Genomic DNA, 20,115 nt, shown 5'->3' with positions numbered 1-20,115 from the left:
CAAATTTTCTTCCAAAAGTTTTTCCTCCCTCTCCACCTGAAAACATATGGTGTAAAATTCTAATAAACAACAAATATTATCTAGTACCTCAAATATTATATAGTACCTCCTCCATATTGGGGAGACAGGCTGCTTACTTGCGGAACGTTTCAGAGAACACCTCTGGGACACCCGGACCAACCAACCCAACCATCCAGTGGCTCAACACTTCAACTCCCCCTCCCACTCCACCAAGGACATGCAGGTCCTTGGACTCCTCCATCGCCAGACCATAGCAACACGACAGCTGGAAGAAAAGCGCCTCATCTTCCGCCTAGGAACCCTCCAACCACAAGGTATGAGCTCAGATTTCTCCAGTTTCCTCATTTCCCCTTCCCCCACCTCGTCTCAGTCCCAACCCTCGAACTCAGCACCACCTTCCCAACTTGCAATCTTCTTCCTGACCTCTCCGCCCCCACCCCCACTCCAGCCTAGCACCCTCACCTTAACCTCCTTCCACCCATCGCATTTCCAACGCCCCTCCCCCAAGTCCCACCTCCCTACCTTTTATCTTAGCCTGCTTGGCATACTTTTCTCATTCCTGAAGAGCTCACACCCGAAACGTCGATTCTCCTGCTCCTTGGATGCTGGCTGGCCTCCGTCAGCTATCAGGGATGTTTTCTCTGTGAATTCCTCTGTGAGGACTCTTAACTAGAAGTACTGTGGTACCTTTTTTTATGGATAGATGGTGCTTTCTTAGAGAGCTTAGAGATTTCCTGTGAAAGTTAGATGATTATTTCTTAGATAGGAGTTCGCTCTCACCCAGATTTTTCAAAATTCCTCTCCTGAAATATCAGCTAGTACCTCGAAGAGTAAACTATACTTTTAACTGCTGGATGCATCACAGCGAGGATTGATCCAGTTAAAATGACCAGATAGAAATGCCAATTCTGCAAAAATTTTATCACACTCACTAATCTGGAATGCTGAATTAACTAATTCTGGGCCAAAGGATGAAATTTGATCCATACATTGGTGCATATGTTTCACACAACACTATACATATATGCAATGCATAAATGCTATAAGCCACTGAGAAAGTCCAAGGTTCATCTTAGAATTGGAAGCCCTTAGAATTAGGGTGGAAACGGGCTCTTCAGCCCAATAAGTCCACACCGACACTCCAAAGAGTAACCAGAGACCCATTCCCCTACAGTTACTCCTGACTAATGAATCTAAACTTACACATCCCTGAACACTATGGGCAATTTAGCATGGCCAATTCACCTAACCTGCATATCTTTGGATTGTGGGAGGAAACCAGAGCACCTGAAGGAAACCCACGCAAACACGGGGAGAATGTCTATGTGGAGTTTGCACAGTCTCCCAAGGCTGGAATTCAACCCGGGTCCCTGGCACTGTGAGGCAGCAGTGCTAACCACTGAGCCACCGTGCCTATTCTATTACAATGGGGTAAAAGATTACTTCTATAGTTATATGAAATGGATATACGCTCTTAAACTGTCCTCTTACGTGGACTGCAAGAGCAGGTTAAGTGTTCTTTCCTCCGGCTCAGCACTCACTGGCCCAGGAAGTATTTCTTCATTCTTCCATCTTTTTTGAGGAAGGAGACAAGGTGAAGTTGGTGCCCTTGCAGCTTACCAGGGCAAAGTCTGGGATCTCTTCTGACCTGAAATCTTATACAGGGCCATGCAGTATGAGCACCATACTGGTAAACCGGTATTCATTGTTATTTGCCTAATTGTCCTCGAGGAGATGACCAGCAAACCTCCTCTTAAACCATGAAAGCAATCATTCAGGCGTAGGTACACATACAATGTTGTTGCGTGGAGGAGTTCCAAAATTTTTATGCAGTAACAGTCAATGATTGCAGTGCCAAGAGTGTGATGCTGGAAAAGCATAGCAAGTCAGGCAGCATCTAAGAAGCAAGAGAATTGACTTTTCGGGCATTAGCACTGCTTCTTGATGAAGGGCTTATGCCCGACACATCAATTCTCCTGCTCCTTGGATGCTGCCTGACCTGCTGTGCTTTTCCAGCACCATATTCCCGACTCTGATCTCCAGCACCTGCAGTTCTCACTTTCAATTATTGCAGTGCATCATACAAGTGGTACACAGGCTACATCAGTGGTAGAAGAATTCAAAGTGAAAGGAAATGGATAGAGTACCAAATAATTAGGATGCTTTACCCTGGATGTGGTCAAATTTCTTTACTGTTACTGAAACTACAACTACATTCAAGCAAATGGAACATAGGTCATCACACTCATAACTTGTGCCTTAAAGATGGTGGGGAAGCACTGGGATACCTTCAAGTAGTGAGTTGCTTTGTGTTACAAAGTTGTGTCACAAAGTTGTGTCGACTAATTGATAATTGGAAGGCAAGAAGCTAGAATTTGTCTGTAAAATAAAAAATGATGGGGGAAAAAGGTAAAGTGGTTTGCTAAGTTTAGAGATAGAGTGAAAAATGTGCCTATAAATAGCTGCAGATTACAGACCATTCTGAAATTGAAACATCAATTGGCTGTGTGATTGGAAACCTTAGGCTTGTTTTGACAACTAGCTTGAATCAGCCAAACAATTTAAACCAAGCACTGAGATTGAAAGCCAATTGAATTTAAATCTAAAGGTTTTGACAACCTCAGACCAATGCAAATGTACAAAAGTTAATGTCATCCAAAGTATTTAAGGAGAGGAATTTTGAAAAATCTGGGTGAGAGCAAACTCCTATCTAAGAAATAATCATCCTAATTTCACAGGAAATCTCTAAGCTCTCTAAGAAAGCACCATCTATCCATAAAAAAAAAGGTACCACAGTACTTCTAGCTAAGAGTCCTCACAGAGGAATTCACAGAGAAAACATCCCTGACAGCAGGATCAATGGAAGGAAGGCATTTATGACTGGAGAGAAAGCGGAGAAGACAGAGCATTCCAGAAGACACATTCTATGTAGACTTTGAGAGACTACTGTTATGAAGTTGTAGAGGTGTACTGTAAATTTAAGAAAGTTGAAGGACTTAACAAACAGAGTACTAGAAAATTTAAAATGTAACATTTAGTCGAACAGCTAGATTAGCTGGATTGCCTGGATACAAAATCAAAGTTGAATTCGGCCACTCAGTTTAAATTATACCCCAAGATATCAAACTCAAATCAAGGTTGAATTTGGTATTTTGACAATATTAAAACCAATGAAACAATCCAATGTTTTGGGGGGTATAAAACCAGAAAAGAATTGAACAGTTGAGGGGGGAGAACTGCCAGGCCACCAACACAAACACAGAATTCCCCGCAAAGTAACTCTCTTTATCTATCAATGACCTGTGAAACAGAAATCCCCAAGAAAAGATGACAGGAAAATACAGAGGGCACTCTGCAAGCTGACTGGTTTTGAAATGAGATTATATTTCTCTGGTAAATCATAATCAGGATTCGTAATTTTTTTAAAAATCAGACCAGTATTGTAGAAGGGAAAGTAAAAGTTAGAGAAAGGAGTTGTATATAGTTGTTAGTGAATTATTCTCGGTTAGACTTTTTAAAAATTAATTTTTACTTTAAATAGTGACTTTTGGAATAGTGCTTGGCCTCTCGCATGGAGTAATTCTTTTCTGTGCTGTTGGTTTAAATTAGCATGGGGAGTTTACCCCGTGTCATAACAGTTTGGGGGCTTATCTGGTAGGTGAACTCATTTAGACAGATTTGAATAGATTTAGAGGTACGAAAAATCCCAGATTTAAATACTTGCAGGTTTGTGTCCAAGATCTTTAAATAAAATATAGGTGAGATAATTTGTTTAATTTCGGTAACTTGTGGTTGATTAAATTAAAAGTGAGAGAAATAGCTCTTAAAATTGCTAAAGAGGCTTTGGAATAGGAAGATGATTCTCAAATTTGGCAAGAAAGTTTAGAACGAAAGAAAAAGGCCATACTTGTGGAATTAGCAAAGAAGTTAGATTTGGGTTTAACCAACGACAAACGTAAAGCTGAAATTGTAAGGGAGTTACTCAAACACTTAGGTGTGTCAGAGAAACAGACAAGTGCTTTCGAGGTAGGAAAACTTCAGTTGAAGAAAATGGAGTTAGAAGATCAGAGAAAATGAGAGGAAAGAGATCAGGAGAGAGAGGGGAAAAAGAGAAGGGAGAGGGAGGAAAAAGAGAGAGGGGAAAAAGAGAGAAGGTTCTTAGCTGAGCAAAGTGAGAGAGAACAAAGCGAGAGACATTCAGAGAGAGACTCTGAACTTGAGAAGTTAGCAAAGTCAAGTTAACAGGATGGAGATTAAAAGAGAAAGTAATGACATATGCAAATATGTCAAAATTGCCACATTGCAATGAGAAAGATGTCGAAGCCTTCTTTATTTCATTCGAAAAATTGGCTAGGCAGATAGAGTGGTCCAAGGATTTATGGGTAATGCTAGTTCAGACTAAACTGGTAAGCAGAGCTAGTGAGATATTTGCCATGTTGTCAGATGAGGGGGTCAGGAGATTATGAAGAGGTTAAACAGGCTATTTTAAATGCTTATAAATTGGTACCAGAAGCATATAGATAGTGGTTTGGAAACACAAGGGAGGAGCCAAGTCAGATTTATGTTGAGTTTGAAAGAATTAAACATAAGTCATTCTGATAGACGAGTGTGTGCTTTAAAAATAGATAGGACTTTTGAAGCTCGATGAGAGATTATTCTGCTGGAGGAATCCAAAAACTCACTTCCGGAGATGCTAAGAGTTCACATGGAGGAACAAAAAGTTCAGCAAGTGAGAAGGGCAGCAGAATTAGCAGATAAATACATGTTGGTGCATAAGACAAGCTTCCTGCCAAATTTCTTTGGAAGGTTGGGAGAAAGGGAAATCCTACACTACGGAAGCAAGAGGAGAAAACACTGGTGAGAATCTACCATTAGGTTAAAAAAGCCCAAGAGAGTGGAAAGGAGGTGAAAGACCACAGGTGTTTCCACTGTGGTAAAGTGGGACATGAAAAATCACAGTGCTGGTCATTAAAGAAAGGCACTGTGGGAAAAGATGTGGTAAAAGAAGGTAAGCCAGTGGCATTAGTGAAGGCAGTAAAGGAGACCACAAGAGGAGCTGCAAGAGTGCGCACAGCCTAGTTGGGGCTGGGTGTGGAATTAGTACTTGAGCTCTACAAAGAATTTGCCTCTGTGGGTAAAGTTTACTCAAAGAACAGGAAGACAGACAAGAAGTTATAAACTTTAGGACACACGGGATCTAACCAGTCAATGATAGTAAGGGATGAGCAAATTTGCACTCTTTCTGATCTTTTATCCGAGAGTGTGCTAAGTTGTAGGATGGAGTGACAGAAACTTTGCACTCCCCTATGTAAGATCAGGTTGGAGTGCCAACTTAAGACTGGGGAAGTTACAGTGGAAGTAATTGACCAAGTGTCAGTTCCAGGAATTCAATTTGTTCTTGGGAATGATTTGGCAGGATCAAAGGTGGGAGTGACACCCCTTGTTGTGTAAAGCCCAAAGGAGGCCAAGAAACAGGGGTTAAAACAGAAATATCCTGGGAGTTTCCCAGACTCTGCAGTAATCAGATCCCACGATCTGAAGTCACAGCATGAAGCCAAATGTAAGGAGAAAGATGCAGGTGCTGAGATTCAGTTAGCAGACACCTCTGACATAATAGTGCAGGAAAAACCCGAACAGGCAGACGGTCAGACAGAAGTGTTTAGTCCTAAAAGGCTCAGGGTTGTGCAACAGCAAGACAAGCCAATAAAATATATACATATGTGAATACGTACTCCGAAAAGGAGGCAGAGAATATTCTGGACAATTATTATCTGAACTATAAAATCCTAAGACGGAAATGGAGACCACAGCAGGTTAGTGCAGAGAAGAAATGGTCTCAAGTCTACCAGATTGTGTTGTTGGTAGCACACAGACAGGTATTGTTACCGGTAGCACATGCCCTGTAGGAGGTCACCTGAGGGTACAAAAGACTCCGGCTAAGGTACAAAAACAGGTTTATTGGCCTGGAATGCATAGGTATGTGGTTAACTTTTGCTGTAAGTGTCATACACGCCAAATGGCCACAGAAAGTGAGGACTGCAAATGCTGGAGATCAGAGTCGAAAGTGTGGTGCTAGAAAAGCACAGCAGGTCAGGCAGCATGCGATGAGCAGGCAAATCAATGTTTCAGACATAAGGCCTACCATCAGGGCTTATGTCCGAAACATCGATTCACCTGCTCCTCGGATGCTGCCTAACCCACTGTGCTTTTCCAGCACCACACATGCCAAATGGTAGGTAAGCCACAGGCGGTAATAAAACCAGCACCTTTGTTGCTGATTCCCACATTTGAAGAACCTTTCATGAGAGTTATAATTGATTGTGTAGGTCCCCACCTGAGAATTAAAAATGGGAACCAGTACTTGTTAACCATAATGGATGTCTCTACTAAATTTTCAGAGGCAATTCCATTACAGAGTATCAAGGCAAAAATGGTGGTGAAGTTAGCAGCTTTGGGTAGCCCGTACCATATGAACAGAGATTCAGTTGGACCAAGCATCAAGTTTTACTGCCAGGCTGTTTAAAAGGTGGTTATGGATAGCTTAGGTACACAGCACTTTAAGCCCAGTGCGTATCATCCTGAATTCCAGGGAGCATTAGAAAGGTGACAGCAGACCTTGAAGACCACATTGAGAGCATATGGTCAGGAAATTTCCAAATAATTGGGATAAAAGTGTCCCATTCGTATCGTTTGCCACTCGAGATGCCCCAAAAGTATCTACTCAGTTTACTCCCTTCGAGTTAATATTCGGACATGAAACAAGAGGCCCTTTGAAATTAATTAAAGAGAAATTGACAGGACCAAAGTCAGAAATGACACACTTAGATTATGTATTGGAGATGAAGGAGAGACTAAATCAAGTAGGTGAGTTAGCTAAACAGCACCTAAAGAAGGCACACTGTAGAATGAAGCAGGTGGCAGATAAAAGCTCTGAGATTCAGACATTTTCCCAAGGGGATGACGTGTTAGTACTGTTACCAGTGATAGGAGATCCCTTCAAAGCCAGGGTTAGTGGCTCCTATCAAATTGAGACAAAGACAAATTGAGTCAGGCAAACTATCGAGTAAAGATGTCTCATAGAAAAAAAGTTATGGGTATATCATGTGAACATGTTGAAACCATATTAAAATTAGAGAGAAAGAACTGGAGAAACAAGTGTTAGTTACTGCCTCATAGAAAGAGAAATCAAATCCAGATGGTGTGGATTTTGATGTGCCTCAAAGTAGATTTAAAAATGAAGTAGTCCTTGAGTGGGATAGTTTAGTAAGCTATCTGTCTCATGAGCACAAAACGCAGTTGAAAGATTTGTTCTTGCAGTATAAGGGTTTATGTAAGAATCAGGGCTAATGCTACTGTGTGAGGCAGACTTATGGAATATGCTCCAATAAAACAATACCCCTTTTGGCTTAATCCTTTAAAAGCCAGACAGGTCAAGTAGTAGGTGGAGGCCATGCTCGACGAGGACATCATCGAACTGAGCCAAAGCGAGTGGAGTTCACCAATCATCTTAGTTCCCAAACTGGACGGGACTCTATGATTCTGCGTGAAGTATCAGAAGGTAAATGCCGTTAAAAATTCGGACTCATATCCAAGTCCAAGATTGTAAGACTATATCGATAAAGTCGGTCAAGCCTGTTATATCACCAAGTTGGATTTAATGCATGGTTACTGACAGGTACTTTTACCAAAGACAGTGAAAGAAATTTCTGCATTTGCAACCCCAAATGGGTTATATCAGTTTAAAATGATGCCCTTTGGAATGAAGAATGCCTCCCGCCACATTCAAAGACCTATGAACAGAGTTATGGCTGGGTTAACAAACTCAGACAATGTAGTGATCTTTACTAAGTCCTGGAAAGATCACATGGTACAGTTGGCAGAGCTCTTTGAATGACTACGAGAAAGAAAACTGATAATAAACTTAAACAAAACTGAATTTGCGAAAGCAGAGGTGATGTTCTTGCGACATAACATCGGTCATGGAAAGCTGACCCCCATGGAAAGCAAAGAGGAAGGCCATCTAGGAATTTTCATGACCAACCTCAAAGAGAAAGGTGCCTCAGTTCTTAAGACTAAGCGGATTCTGTCAGAAATTTATTCCAAACTTCAGCCGTGTAGTGGCACTGTTAACCAATTTGCTGAAGAATACAAAGTTTCAGTGGACAGAACAATACCAGGAGGCATTCAACCATTTCAAAACCACATTAACCACCAAATAAGTTTTAGCTACTCGGCATGGTCAGGTTGGATCGAAGGGTCTGTTTCCATGCTGTACATCTCTATGACATCAAACTTCCCAAAACCTTTTAAACTTGCCATCAATACTAGTGACATAGGAGTTGGAGCTATACTGCTACAGGAAGATGAGGGTGGGATTGAACTGCCAGTTGGTTACTTTTTGAAGCTCAACATCCACCACAGGAAATACTCCATGACTGAAAAAGAACTATAGAATTTGGTACTGGCCTTACAACGTTTTAATGTGTATGTCACGAACAATGGGTCGGAGACGATTGTGTACATGGATCACAATCCTCTTACGTTCTTAGAATGCTTTAAAGACAAGAATATGAGACTATTTCGTTCGCGTCTTTTAATTTAAAAATCGCACATGTTCTGTGTCGTAAGAATGTAATCACAGTTATGCTATCACAAAGTTAACTGATAAAATTTGGATGAGATTTGTATTTATCCAGTGTTATACATATGGGAAGACGTTAAAGTGAACTTAGATTAAAAGTTCTCTGTATGTTATGGTAATATGTTTAAAGAATGGAGAAAAAAAGCCATCTGTTCATTTATTCAAGGTTCTTAAAGGGAGAGATGTTATGAAGGTGTAGAGGTGTACTGTATCTTTGAGAGTTGAAGGACTTAACAAGCACACAAATGTACTACAAAATTTAAAATATAACATTTGATCAAACAGCTAGATTAGCTGGGTTGCCTGGATACAAAAACAAATTTGAATTCGGCCAAACAAGGTACTAAATTCCAATCAAGTTTGGTTTTAATGTTGTCAAAATACCAAATTCAATGAAACGATCCAATGTTTTGGGGGTACAAAACCAGAACACTTTAGTGAGAACAACCAAGTTACCAACATATATCGACTGCTCGCAAAATAGCTCTCTTAAAAGGTAGCTTTATCTAATAATGGCCTGTGAAACAAAAATCTCCAAGAAAAGATGACAGAGGGAAATACAGGATGACACTCGGCAAAGTGACTGGTTTTGAAACGGTTTTTTTTAGTAAATCATAATCCGAATTTATTTTTAAAACCAGTCCAGTATTCTAGAAGGGAAAGTAAAAGTTAGAGAAATGTGTTATAAATAGTTGTTAGTTAATTATTCTCTGTTAGATTTGTAAAAACAAAATAAAGTTGTTAATTTTTACTTCCAATCGTGACTTTTGGAATAGTTCTGGGCCTCTCAAATCTTCACAGATGACTGCACCGGTTAAATCTTTTCTGCGTTGTTGATTTAAATTAGCAAAGGGGGTTTACCCAGTGTTGTAACAGTACATTTTAATTTTTTTTCTGACTACTTGGGTTTACATAAGTGGGACTTGTGTATATTGGAAGAGCAGATTAGTAGAATTTTGTTTGGTAAGGGAATAGGTACTAGTTAAGGGGGAAATTGTTTGGTTTCTTTGTAGTTCTGTTAATTTGTTCACAGTTAGGGTTAAATCAATAAATTGTTACTTGTTGCTCATTAGAGTTAAGGTCAGGGATTTTTTTTCCACTTAACCACTCTTCTTAACAGATTATAAAAGGTAAGGCGAGCTTCTCTGGGTGTCTTGGTTTTAATTATCAAAGGGGGTCAACCTTACCCCTACTTGCCACAGAACTTCTAACATTTGACCTGCTCTTGCAGTCTTTATTTTATATAGCGAGAGGAGTACAGATAGGGAGAGCAATCAAGATAAAAGTGGTACAGAGGTAGCAAGAACACAGCCTCGGAGCAGCAGGAGCTGACTCAAGGTATGGCATCACAACGAAGTTGGGTAGGTAACGGGGCAAGTGAGAAACACCAAGTAGAGATGTGGAGCCTGTCAACTAAAAGCAGCAGAGGAAAAGTGAACAGTTTCAGAGTCAGGAGGCAAGAGCCAGAGCCAGTCAGTTAAAGATGCAAGGGAGGGAAGAATCAGAACTTGAATCACAATGTGAAAAATAGCACATGCACGGGGCAAAAGTGCAGATGGCACAGGAGGTCTAGCCATTTGAGAATATACAGCCTGCTGTAGCAAACATTTTGCTGATATGACAGCAGCTACTATATATATAGCATCTTCTTCACTCTAGGTGATGACTTACGAGCAAGTAGGACTACTACGCATGTTAAGTATCCATCTGTGCAGCACAGCTCAGTCTCCAATTATTTTGCTATCACTACCATTGGCAAAGGAATACATGGTCGTTCTAACGCAATGACCACCCCCATTAAACACACACACACCACACAACCCCAAGTCATTTACCTTCCCTTGAAAATGATGTTTAGCATATGGAACATCAGGACCCTCATGGAATACCCAAACAGCAATAGGTGTAAAATTCTGCACAACCATCATCGCCCAGCAGTTGCAGCATTTTAGCTCTGACATTACACCCCTGAGTCATGGTGAGTAGGCAAAAGTCTACCTAAATAACAAGGTTAAAGACAGTTACACTCTTTTGGAAAGGTAAACCCAAGAAAGAACACGGACTCCACTGTGTTTCACCTTGAAAAACACACAAGCGGACCTTCTCAAGGAGCCTCATCAGATAAGCAAACACGTCATGAACCTTGGACTGCAAGAATGGTGATGAAAAGGTGGGTCATGGAGTACTGTGCAAAGATAGAAGATTAGGATGTTCAGGTATAATACCTCAAGTGTGGATCCTACATCCCCAGTTTCATACGCACAAGGAAAGCTCACAGCAGGCACTGGATCAGCAGCAAATGGTGTATTGAACTAATCTCCTGTTACTACAAAGCAGGAGGACTTAAGTCTACCCTGATATCTATGCTGTTGAGTATATGAGAAACAGCAAATGAATGATTAAGTTAATTTTGTTTCCCACAAATTGCCTATATCTGAAATGGAGTTTGAGGGGACAACTCCTGTCTATCACAGAGTAGCAAAGTGTATACAGAACAACCTCAGTTATCCTGAGATTCTGAAACCTGAATTCAGGCTGAGGTGACTATTTGTAGTCAGGGGCAACCACTTAACAGATGCTCTTAATATCTTAGGTGGCATCAAGATGGCTTCTCAATGCAAGTAACATGACAAAATGGATTCTAGGCTACTAATTGACAATTCTGCTAAAGCTGCATTAATGGCTTTTAGGTTAATAACTGCTAATTCTGCAAGAGGTAGCTAAGTGACTAACCACTGTCCGCATCAAAGGAAATTAACAGACAATGCATCCTTTAGAGTAGAGAAGTAACTCGACAAGATAAGAAGGTACTAGCCATCCTGGGTGGCCTTCAGGTGTAGGTGTAGTGACTCGATTCATGAGATAAGCATTGGAAAATAAAGTTGGTTCCCAGGAAATATCATTGGACCAAGTAACTGTCAGTAAAAACAATACCATGTATTGATTGGTAATTGTTTGAATGTACGATGCAATCACGGCCTGTACCGTTCTTTAAGGGTATACAAATGTATTTGTTTTAAGCCATTTGCGCACTCTGAGGAATATGGAAGTGCACAATCTCTGTTTCCAGATGCTGTGTATCCACCCATATGAAAAATAAAGAGCAAAGTCCAAAAAAGTCAGACCAATTGAGAGTGGCTATTGACCAATTGCGGAACCAAGGGACCCCGCTGGTGGTCCACATCTTCAATCCGAATGTCACTTACCTGAATTTCGGATTAGCTGAACAAGATCTCAAGGTTCCTTAAAAACATTACCCGAATGAACAATCAATTGTCCGAATAATATACTCCCCACCCATCTCTGTCCGATAACTGAGGCTGTTCTGTAGTTCCAACCATAAACATGTGAATTGGACAACTGTTTCTATCAGGTAAATAACACAAACCATTTACCAATACCATTATTGTCAATTACAGATTCATAGCTTAGAATACATGAAGTGTGTCAACTATCTGAGGGAGACAGACCTCCGGGTGCTCCGGTTTCCTCCCACACTCCAAAGATGTGCAGGTCAGGTGAATTGGCCATGCTAAATTGCCCGTAGTGTTAGGTAAGGGGTAGATGTAGATGTAGGGGTAAGGGTGGGTTACGCTTTGGCGGGGCGGTGTGGACTTGTTGGGCCGAAGGGCCTGTTTCCACACTGTAAGTAATCTAATCTAATCTAAAAAAACCTGTTCAGTAGCTTTCATCTTAGAGTAACGTCAGTACCTATTATATTGTTTGATTATGGAGTCATGTGGGAATGGAGTTGAAGAGAAACGGATCTTGGCAGACAGCTTCAGCATGGAAGCTGAAGTTAGCAGTTCATGGTGTTTTTTTTATCATCAGTCAGTGAAAGAGTTATGCAAAACATTGCATAACTGAAAAGTTGTGATGATAATTATAATGCAGATCTTTAATATTGCCTCCTACTCACTTTTTCAGTAAGGCTAACTCAGATATCATAGTGATGGGGGAGATAAACTGGCTTTAGTAACTGTTAGGAAAGCTGTGCTCCAATCTGCATTAAATGACTTTGTATAAGTTGCTTCTTTTTAATGTGCATTGTTGACAGACAACATTGGCACCAATGCACCTGCTAAATACAGAAGAGATCATTTCCATTTAACCCTTCCAAAAGTCATGCACACAAGAGGCTACAGAATCATAGAGCAGTTCCAGCATTAAAGACGACGTTGGTCTGATAGTGTCATGCCAGTTCTTTACTAGAGCAACTCAGTTAGCTTGACTCCACCATACTTGCTCCTCCCACTCCCCACACCAAGCCAAGCCATGCAAATATTCCCCCAAGGGTGTTTACCCAATTCTATTTTCAAAGCCACGACAGGATTTGAATCAACACACACTCCGGTAGTTGCGTCCATGTTGCAAACACTCAAACTCTAGGACCATGGTACATATCTCAAAAAAAAAATTTCAACTCAGCAAACTTACCATGGTTGCCAGCCCATTAAGAAATCACCAATATTCAAGCAAGTATCAAGCAGATTAATAAATCTACGTTGATCGAAAAACAGCTCTTCTCACATCAAACTCCATTTGTTTTTCATGTCATGGACAATTTGTTACTAGTTACACAGACCCTTCATTGAGCTTGGACTTCAAACTCTTCCAAAGCTAACATGGAGACAAGATACCCTAGCAGCTCAATGAATTGCATGCATGGCCTTCAAATATGTTTACTGGTGAAAAGTCTTTCCAAATCAACTTCTGCTGCAGGTCACCTTGAGTGCAAGCTACCACAACATCTGAAGACTGATGTGTATTGCAACACCTTCTGTTTCATTTCTCATCCTCAGTTTAAATGTACAGTGATATATCAAATCAAACTCTGTCACCATTACTGTTTTCCAAATGCTTTGATACTCATAATTCTCAGTCAATTACATTCCATTATTTCCCAAATATTCTTAAACTTATGTAACAATTCACCTTTTTAAGATAGAATATCAGGTCATGACAGTGCTTTGAATGATTTCACTTTCCCAGTTCTAATTCATACCGATTCATTTACATTCAGTATGAATTACTCTTCTCAGTTGAAATGTCACTGCATAAATAATGTAAATCAGCAGATTACTGCTCAGTTATAATATATTCAATGCAAAATAAAAGGTTTCTTTTATGGAAGGGGGAGCAATTATCAATGGGGTAAAAACTTAACGGTTAACAATCTGTGCTCTAACAGTATATAGACTGAGACAATACTTACGTGGACCCCTAATACTGGCATCTTAAATGATGTATTTCAATTCACTGTGCACTTCTTCACAAATCTTCATTGTTTATCATGCCTTTGAAGAATGTGAAGTATGTAAAACAGGAAGTTACTTCCAGAAAACAGTAATACCAGCATCTCTTAACAAAGCACAGTAATGCACAGTATTTGCCCACACCACCACATATGAATTTTTGGTCAAATAAATAGTAACAATAGGGTTGAATTAATTTAGTTATTTGTGAACTAGCTTGGTTGTATCCATTATCTTCCTTCCTTGTGATATTGTCTATCCAGGGGATCTGCGGAATCTCGTTGCATATGTCACTGTATGAAAATCAGTTCCCATATTCTGAAGGAGTTCAAACAATTTATTTCATCCATTTAAGGAATGCAGGCACTGCTAGCAAGGTCACCATTTATTGTCCATCCCTAACTGCCCCTGAGAAGGTATGGATGACCTGCCTTCTTAAAACACTGCAGCGCATTTGGCACAGGGAGTTACGAAATTACATATTACCAAAGCAGAACAGTGAGTGGCTTGGAGGGGAACTTGCCCAAGTACCAAAGTATCTGCTTTCCTTGTCCTTTTAGATGGTTGGTGGGTGTCGGTTTGGAAGAAGCCCAAGTGAATTTCTGCAGTCATTTTTCTTGGACCTTTCGTATAATGATTGTTACTTGCCAACACATGTTATGATAACATTTTTGAATTGTGGACATTCCTCTATAAATCAAATTCACCTCTACTTCTTAATTTGAATCATATTTTTAGACTCAGTTTCATTTAACAACAAAGCTAACCATTATTTTACCAGTTGCTACTTTTATTTTAAACAAAATATCCTCAGACTTTCAAACTGACATCCTCCTGAAACAGCAGAAATAATCTTTTAATAATAAATCCTTTCTTTAAATGTCGTTTTCAAGCAATATGAAACAAAATTTACAAGCTTTTACACCCAATCAGTTACATCCTCTGCATCTGTAAAATGTGTATCTGCCTGATGCTACCCAAATGACCACATTACGACCTTCTTGGTGTTAAGCACTAAGAATTTGGATTGTAGGAATCTTATGAGGAAAAGGCTAGACAAGCTGGGCCTACATACAATGCATTCATATGAATGTAGAAGCATGAGTGATGATCTTATTGAAACGTACGATTATCAGGGGATTTGACAGGACAGAAGATAAAACAAAGTGTCTCCTCGTGAGGTACCCTTGAATTAGGGAGCAGTTTTAAGGAGCTGACATGTGAAATGTCCATTTAGTTTAATGCTTCTTTCAGAGCAGTGTCAATCTTTGGAATTAAATTCATTAAAGATATCCAAGGTTTAATGAAACAAATTTTAAATTGATAAGCTTTTTGGAAGCGGAGGTGGGGGAGTGAAGACTTGCAGTGCTTGGAGAGAAAGTACAATTAAAGCTACAATCAGATTAATCATGATATTAAAAGGCACAGCAAACTTGAGGTCAAACCCCTCCCCTTATTTATGTTCAAATTTTCATTCAGATACTACCAACCTAATGTTGTTTCTTCCTCTAGAACCACTGCCTCATCTGCTGGTTGTTTCTACTGTACTGGAATTTACCCTGTTCATGATAACATTGTAACACCTCTAGCAGAAAAAAGCTGTCACGACATCAGGGCTGCTCTTGATTAAGTATCCAGAAACTCCAAACCACTAACCAGATTTTTCAATAATTCTGCATGAATATGGGATTATTTAAATTTTACATGAGGCAAAAAATACCAATATAAGCCCATGGCATTATCAGTTTGCAGCAATGAAATATAAAAACACAAAATAATTAGCATTCACTCTGCTGCTGTAGATAGAAAAGCATTGGTCAGTTGAAATAGTTTATCACTTCAGAGCAGTAACGTATGGTGGGAAGAAAAAGTAGATGACAAAAAACAAAATATACTTAGGTTTACTTAAAGATGAACTCAATATTCTTCATAGAAAAAGAATAACCAGCATTATAATGTCAGGAACAATTGTAACCTCCCAAAGGGGAAAGCAATAATTTGCACTGGAAAATTAATAAAATAGAATAGGATAATCTAGACAATAAATTGTACAAAACATCTAAAGGATTGTTAAGTTCTACAGCACACTATAAAGATTGTAAATTGTGGAGCAAGTTTAATTTTTACCAACAAAAGCAGAATTTGCTTTTGACGTGAGATTCTGTGGAAAACATGAAATGAATGGTTTAAATTAAATTGGCTTATAAGCCCTCAGCAGAAAATTGCAATTTCAAGAATATCAAGATAGAGTAACATCAAGTCAGGTGGGCCAAAAAAAAACCTTCAAGGAGGGCAACATGGTGGCTCAGTGGTTAGCACTGCTGCCTCACAGCACCAGGGACCTGGGTTCGATTCCCACCCGGTTGACTGTGTGGAGTTTGCACGTTCTCCCAGTGTCTGCGTGGGTTTCCTCCGGGTGCTCCAGTTTCCTCCCACAATCCAAAGATGTGCAGGTCAGGTGAATTGGTCATGCTAAATTGTCCATAGCGCTAGGTGCATTAGTCAAGGGTAAATATAGGGGAATGGGTCTGGGTAGGTTTCTCTTCGGAGGGTTGGTGTGCACTTGTTGGCCGTAGGGCCTGTTTCCATACTGTAGGGAATCTAATCTAAAGATAAAGGGTTACGTATTACGGTATTCTGAGCAAGGTGGAAGGTACATTAAGTTTTTTTTAAAGAGGAATTCCAACTGCAAAGCCTAGCTAGGTTAGCACCACAATTTATCTCGCCTCAAGTAATAATCTCACGTGCCCCCTCAAGTTCTTCATGTCAGATTATATCCCCATTTTAATCACACACCAATCCCAGAACAATATCCCATTTGGCAAATATCTGTCAAAAGATTGACAGCCTTTCAGCCCGCACTCTGTCATTAAAAGACTGTCGTGCACCTGGGTAAGCACTGGCATCCTGAACCTGTCCTGTTTGGTCAAGGGCATTTTGTGAAGTTGTCAGAGAAGAGGAGATGGCAACTATGTGCCCACAAGAACTTGGAGCTCCTGGTGGAGGGTATGGGGCAAGAGAAACACACCCACACCAGAGAAGGCTATGCAACATGCCCAGGCAGCCTGACCTAAGGTTACCATTTTGAGTCAGTGCTGTCCCAACAGTGCCGAGGAATAGCTGGCAATGCCACAAGAGGTGGATTACCTTTTCAGATGTACCAAGGTAAAGAACCATATTTGTTTCTCTGCCACCTCAATATTTCTTCTACTGCAGCCACCTTCCACTAAGGCACATGTTCTGCCATTCTCTATTGCGGGTTATATCTTCCCTCATTTGTTTGCTCATTCTCAGCCCTCAAGACAGACTGGCCAGCAAGCCAAACTGCCCGATTGAGAGACTGCACTCCATGGCACAGCAAGGCAAGCATGAATGTTGAAAGGTAGATGTTAAGTGAGTTCTACAACAGCACATGAGCAGATCTGATGTAGAGACAAGTCCAATCTTGAACGGAATACCTATTCATGCAAATCAAGTGTCTTTGCAGCAGTTTTTTAATATTAGTTGCTCGTGCACCCTGCAATACAAATCTGTGCCTCCACAGCAGTTTGCAATGGATTGGAGGGGTGTCATGGTGGTCACCAGAGATGTGAAAATGCCAAATGTTGGATGTCTATAAAATGAGTGTGCATGCAGTTTGTGCCCATGAATCACAGCCCCAGGATACTGTTTGGTCCTAAATAACATGGAGGTCCTTCAGAACAAGCAAAGAGCTAAAGTCACCAGACAATCTCTGATTTTCATGTTGAGAGATTTCTTGATATCTAGTTTGGCTTGTTTGAGAAGATAGGAAGCAACATTTTAATGAGGCCAATGGGTCATTAAGGAGGCATTTAACAAGCATTAACATTATGTTGGACAACAATGACCATTGAACAGAACAGAATGAATTCACAATATTAATGATGTAGATGAGGAAAGTGAAGTGTCTCCAAGTCTGTAGACAAGTCTGTGGGAGGGTGAACTGTTGGGAAGATGCAGAGATGCTTCAGTATGATTTGGACAAATTGAGGAGTGAATGGGCAAATGCATGCCAGATGAAAGTTAACATAGATAATTGTGAGGTTAACTACTTTGGCAGCAAAAACAGGAAGGCAAACTATCAAATTTGCGATAGATTGGGAAAGGGGGAGGTGCAACGAGACCAGAGTTTCCTTGTAGTCCAGCTACTGAAAGTAAGCACACAGAAGCAGCAATTGGTGAAGGCGGCAAATGTTATATTGGTCTTCATAGCAAGAGGATTCAAGTATTGGAGCAAGGATGCCTTGCTGCAATAGTACAGGAGAAAGTGAGTACTGCAGATGCTGGAGATCAGAGTCAAGCGTGTGGTACTAGAAAAGCACAGGAGGTCAGGCAGCATCAATGGAATAGGAGAATCGACGTTTCGGGCATAAGCCCTTCATCAGGAGTGAGGCTTGTGGGTCGGGGCTGAGAGATAAATGGGAGGGGGGTGAGATTGAGGGGAGGAAGCTGAGAAAGCGACAGCTGGATGAAGGTGAAGGAGAAGGTGAAAGGTCAGAGGCGGCAGTGATAGATGGGTCCGGTGGGAGGTGCCAAGTTGGAGGCTTGGGACAGGGATAACGTGGGTGATGGAGAGGTCCAGGAAGGTGAGGGAGGTTGCCAAGATGATCCAGGTGAATTTGAGGTTCAAGTGGAAGGTGTTGGTAAAGCTGATGAACTGTTCAAGCTCCTCGTGGGAGCACAAGGCAGCGTCGATACAGTCATCAATGTTTCAACCTCCTCATGGGAGCAATTGCACAGGGCCTTGGTCAGACTATACCTGGAGTTGTATGTGCAATTTCGCTCGGAAGAATGCTCCAATATGGAGGGAATACAACAAAAAAAATTGCCAGGCTGACACCTGAGATGACCAGACCTAAGAATGAAGAGAAACTGCATTGGTTAGGATGACATTCACTGAAGTTTAGAAAAATCCTTACAGGTCTAGACAAGGCAAATGCCTAATGCTCTCAATGAGTCGGGAGTTTGGAATCAGGGATTACAGTCTAAGGGTACAGTGTAGGCCATTTAGAACGGAGACAAGAAATTTATTTTCCCCAAAAGTGTGCTGAGTCTGTGGAATTCTCTGTCACAGAAAGCAGTTGAGGCCAAAACACAGAATATTTTCAAGGAGGAATGAAGTATAGTTGTTAATACCAAGGCGTCAGTTTAGCTACGTTGATGGAGACAGGTGGTGCTTTAACCTGTGGGTCTTTACACCTCAAGCAAGAGGAGAGGTTGAGGAGGAGAGTCTTCCATGGCAATCTCAGTGTGAGAATCGAAACCACACTGTTGGCATCACTATCTCAAACCAGTTGTCACAAACCTTAACTAAACATAGGTGGGAATGCAACTGGTGAGGTTCACACAATAATAATGGGATATAGACAGATTAAGTGAGTGGGCCATTTATGACAGAGATGAGAAGGCATTTCTTTCCCGCCGCTCTTTCTCTCCAATGAGGAAGCAGTCTTATGGTCTGGTAAGATGATGGCAAATTTAGCTCTTCTTTCTGGGCTAAAGGGATCAAAAGGTAATGGGGAGAAAGCAGAAACATAGTGTAGAGTTTGAATGATCAGCTATGATTATATTGAACGGCAGGGTAAGCTCAAACAGCTGAGTGGCCTACTCCTATGTCTCGGTGACTTCTTTATTCAAGAACGTCATCAAATGGTTGAGTTATTTGGTCATAACGGAACAGAAAGAGACCATTCAGCACATTAATTCCATCCTGGTCCTTTGTAGAACAATCCAGTCGGTCATACTCCTCTTTACCATCGTTGTACCCCTGCACATTTACTCCCTGAAAATGCCTATCTAACTTTCTTTAATTAGAAATTATCCATCATAACAAGTTTTGAGAAGATTTGTGGTACAGATTGAGGTTCTAGATCTAAGTTTGCTTGCTGAGCTGGAAGGATCATTTCCAGATATTTCGTCACCCTACTAGGTAATATCTTCAGTAGGCCTCTAGGCAAAGCACTGTTAATAATTCCTGCTTTCTATTTATGTTTGGGTTCCTTTGGGTTTGTGATGTCACTTCCTGTGTTGACATTTCCTGTGGTGATGTCATTTCCTGTTCTTTTTCTCAGGGGGTGGTAGATGGGATCTAACATGGCATTCCAACCAGAGGTCTATCAACAAACATAGAGTTAGACCCCTCTACCATGCCCTGAGGAAAAAGAACAGGAAATGACA

At 40.7% G+C, this 20,115-nt stretch overlaps 1 protein-coding gene across 3 annotated transcripts in view; it reads right to left on the bottom strand.

Annotated features, from left to right (window-relative positions):
- The window catches only part of sdk1a (sidekick cell adhesion molecule 1a), a 903,166-nt gene that overhangs the window by 723,723 nt on the left and 159,328 nt on the right, over window positions 1-20,115 (bottom strand). The window lies entirely within an intron of this gene.

This window comes from Chiloscyllium punctatum, chromosome 40 (assembly GCF_047496795.1).
Source record: "Chiloscyllium punctatum isolate Juve2018m chromosome 40, sChiPun1.3, whole genome shotgun sequence".
Classification (NCBI taxonomy): domain Eukaryota; kingdom Metazoa; phylum Chordata; class Chondrichthyes; order Orectolobiformes; family Hemiscylliidae; genus Chiloscyllium; species Chiloscyllium punctatum.
The sequence above is the reverse complement of the archived record's forward strand: the minus strand, read 5'-3'. Positions and strand labels throughout refer to the sequence as shown.